Source organism: Limulus polyphemus, unplaced genomic scaffold, assembly GCF_000517525.1.
Source record: "Limulus polyphemus unplaced genomic scaffold, Limulus_polyphemus-2.1.2 Scaffold2332, whole genome shotgun sequence".
Lineage (NCBI taxonomy): Eukaryota > Metazoa > Arthropoda > Merostomata > Xiphosura > Limulidae > Limulus > Limulus polyphemus.
Genome location: NW_013667942.1, coordinates 15,048 through 19,471, shown reverse-complemented (window position 1 = coordinate 19,471; position 4,424 = coordinate 15,048).

Below are 4,424 nucleotides of genomic sequence, written 5' to 3'. Positions count from 1 at the left end.
TCCATTATCATAGACATGTAGCATTCGCCAGAAAAAACCAACATGGGAGAAGATATCTTCCATTAGCCCTGAGACCACATCATGCTGGGCTCAGAGAAACATGTTGGATCTACAGTCTGGTTTGCTGCAAAGAATATGAGAAAACACAAATGGGGCAAACAGTCATTTCAAGTAAATATGAGCAGCTGTTTTGCAAGAATCATATGATGTCATTTCAGGTGGACGTCTAATTATAAAGAAAACACTTGGTCGACTTTGGGAAAGGTTCTTCTGGAGTGGTGAGATGTTGAGGAACGATGTTAAGCATGTAAAGTATTTGCTGTGAAAGTGGGACTATCTAAACAAAGGAAAGTAACCCTCAAGCTATACCAGGCTGGAGAATCAATGAAAAGACTGCAAATGACATTATGGGGTAATTTCTAAAAACTGATATTGAAAATAAGTATATCCTATTGGCTATAAATTATTTTACAAAGTTGCCAGAAGCTTATGCAATCTCAAATCAAGATGCAGCCAAAGTGGCAAAAGTGTTGGCTATGAATTAGTGGAAATAAAGAAATCAAGGACAATTTAATTATACCCACAATTAGAAGGAAAGGTAGAACATTTCACCCAGACAATAAGCAGACAACTTATCAATTTAGTGAAAAATAATCCCAGTTGGGATCTCAAATTACCAGAATTAGTCATGGCTTACAGGACTTCTGGTGCATGAAGCTACAGACCATATACCCACCATGATGGTTATGGAATGAGAACTTTGACTACCAGTGGATTTGGTAACTGGGAGACCACTGAATGCAGACTTGCCAGATAATAGTACTGCCTTTTTGATTAATCTACAGGCTGGCAGAGGTACACCAACACGTAAGAAAGAAACCCAGCTTAGCCGGAGAGCCAATGAAACAGTACTATGATGTCAAGACATTGTATGGTTTCATAACAATCGTAGGATGAGAGGGAAGTCTCTAAGGCTGCAGAGTGACTTGCAAGGTCCTTATGAAATCATACAGCAGCTTCTAGATGTCACATACTGGATAAACGGTAGATACCAAAAGAGTTTGATGACGGTCCATGTGAATTAGCTATGTAGGTAGTATAGGTAAACACTGGAGGCTATGGAAGGGGTGAACGAGTTAGCATTCTAGATGAGCCTGATGAAGACAGTGTCCATTGATCAACAACACCTGCAGACACTTCAGGCTTACCCAGAGATAAAGTGCAATAGCTTCAAAGAAACTCTACTCAAAAGCAAAGAGAATCTCATCAGTTGGGTTAGGAGTGAATGAATGAATGAATATGTTAATAACATATATTGTGTTTTTTTTTCATTTATGTCTTTCTAATTTAACCAGGTCATTTGAAACTTAGGCAGGGAGCAATCAAAATAATCTTTCGTTTTTACATGTATCTGAATTAAATTATTGCTCCTTAGTGGGTCAGCGATAAGTTTATGACCTTCAGTGCTAAAATCCAGGCCTCGATGCTCCATGGTAGACACAGCAGATAGCTTTATATAGCTTTACTATAAAACAAACAAAAGAAACAATTATATTATCGTTTGTTCAAAAAATTTGTATTATAATTATTTGTCTTGTAAGTGATTTTGGTGCAAGAGCACTGTATGTATTCAGTATCGTTTAGTTGCCAGGTTGTTAGGGTGCTTCCCTCGCAATCTGAGGGTTGCGGGTTCAAATACCCGTCACACCAAACATGTTCGCCCTTTCAGCCGTGGGGGGGGGTTATAATGTGTCGGTCAATCACACTATTCGTTGGTAAAAGAGTAGCCCAAGAGTTGGCGGTGGGTGGTGATGACTAGCTGCCTTCCTTCTAGTCTTACACTGCTAAATTGGGGACGGCTAGCGCAGATAGCCCTCGTGTAGCTTTGCGCGAAATTCAAACAAACAAACAATCGTTTAGTTAAAAAATATATGATATAAACTGTAAGCATTAGTGTAACTTGGAAAAATATCTCTTGTAAACTGTATGCATTAGTATCATTTAGTAAAAACGGCCTGATTGAAACTGCGTGCATCAATGTCATCTGGTGAAGTCTTATGAAAGCAGATCTTCAATTTTGGATTTTGAAACCAGTTTTGATTAAGAATTAGATATATACCACGGTAAGTGAAGCCTTTCAGAGTATTATAGTCTCTTCAGTGAGTCAATCAAGAGTACTGTTTGAGAAAAACAACTTGATTGTGTAGCCTAAGAAATGTGTAAGGTCCTTTTTTGGTATAGTTTAGGAAAATAAATATTTTGTACAAATGGCTAATAAACCAGTTATTCGAATCAATACATGGACTGGTTATCATATTTTTAATTGGACCAGCATAAGTGAAGTTGTGTAATGTTTTTAATCACATCATTGGTCACCAATCTTTTAGTGTGATGCTTGCTTATCCAACGAAAAGGTAATTCCTCTTAATACACTTCATCCTCCAAAAGCATCTTAAGCCATCATCTGATCACTGACAACTCTAATCAGTTAAGAGATTTAGCTATGCTGGTTGGTGATGAATTTGGATTCTTATAGAGACTACCTCTACTTAGTTTTAGGGCACCCCGATGGCTCTTTACTATGATCACCAGAACTGGAGGTCATCTACTCCTACAAGCTGGAGGTAGCCCTGGAAAAACAAGCCAAACCAGTAGCCTGGCTGCACCTTAACCCTCTAATCATGAGAATATATTGAGAATGTGTACATAATATTTTATATCTTTGACAAAAAGTCTTAGTTTGGAACATAGATAGTGCAAATAGAAAAAATAGAATTCCATCTTTGTCAACTCCACAAAAACATTTTTGGTCATGACACCAAAGTTTTAATTTAATCTATGATATCCAAATAGGCCAAGTAATTAGTTATTGTCAAGTTTTTATAGGAGCTTATTATTTACAGTAGGTGTCTGTGACTTGTTGGCTATAAATTTCAACAATAAATGGACAGCACACAATTCACTTAGTTTAAAATAATATATTCAAAACAATTCAAATGTATGTACAAAAATTTGTTGTACTATTGGTTATCACAGTTGTATCCAGAGTTTTAAATAATTGTCTCTTTTTCGTCAAGGTCCACACAGGCGGTTTCAATTACTTTAGAACATCCTTTATCAAGACAAATTATTCTCCTCTACTCTGTTATTACAACACAAAAATTACCACTATACCTGCTAGATACCACACTTGTATCCAAAATTTTAAATAAATGTCTCCTTTTCATCAAAGTCTACATAGGCGGGTGCAATTACTTTAGAACACCCTTTGATAAGACATATTCTTCTTCGTCTCTATCTCTGTTATTATAGTGCAAGCTGTAAAATTCACTCTAGGGACTGGCCGTTACTGTTAAACTCATACAGTCGAACTTCATTTTTACTTTCGCTTTCACCAATTTAACTTACTTTTACTAACTTGGTCGCGTATATATATATATCTTTTGTCTGACTAAGGTCTAGAACTTTCTACCAACTACGAGACGTTATGATGTAACAATACTCAATGAAACAACCAGAAAAACTTAGAGGGTTTTAGTAACATAATACAACAATATAACAATCATCAACTATTGAACTACACAACATATGATTTGTATACAGTTATACAAACAAACCTACGATAAATTATCGCTTCTAAAAATACCAAATTTAACACCCGTGCTTTATAACTATCTAAATTATAACTCTCGTTTTAAATTTAAATGAAACGCTATTGTATATCTAACACTTAATAAAAAAACTGTAATAGTGAGAAGTTCTAAGAATTTATTTGTAACATAAATAAGTCAAACTCTACCAAAATAAAGAAATATTAGTTACAATTATTTCACTTTTAAACGAAAGTAGCACGCTTATTTCATCATCACACACAAAAAAGAAAAAATAGAAACAATGAACGTGAAACTGACTTTCCCTGCTAATGGATAACTTATCTGTAAATAGCATAACAAGATGGATTCTAGACAAATTTCCCAAAAAAGACACCATGGCTATTCTTTCCAAGAGCTAACTTTTCTTAAGATTATATTCAGACCCATTAGAACGTCTTAAACTTCGTAGCAAGAAAGGAAATCCAGATTTTCCAATTTCTCTGTCTTCACTAGTGGACATAATGACGTGCCTCTCTCATTAGGCATTTCTCCCCAAGTTACCTCTGTCAATACTGAGAACTGTCAGTTTCATAATTCCACATTATACATTGGTTAGATTTTTTTTATCTTGAAATATTTTTTATGACTTGTTGGTGACTGTAGATTTAAATTGGTTCCCTTTGCAAAAAAAAAATAAAAATAAATAAACATATAGAACTGTAATTTGCACAGCTAATGAAGTTTTATTATTTACTAGACCACTCGTGACCCGTTGGGTCACCCACTATTCAGAGGTTATGAAGAATTCAAGCTATTTTCAATATTGCACCG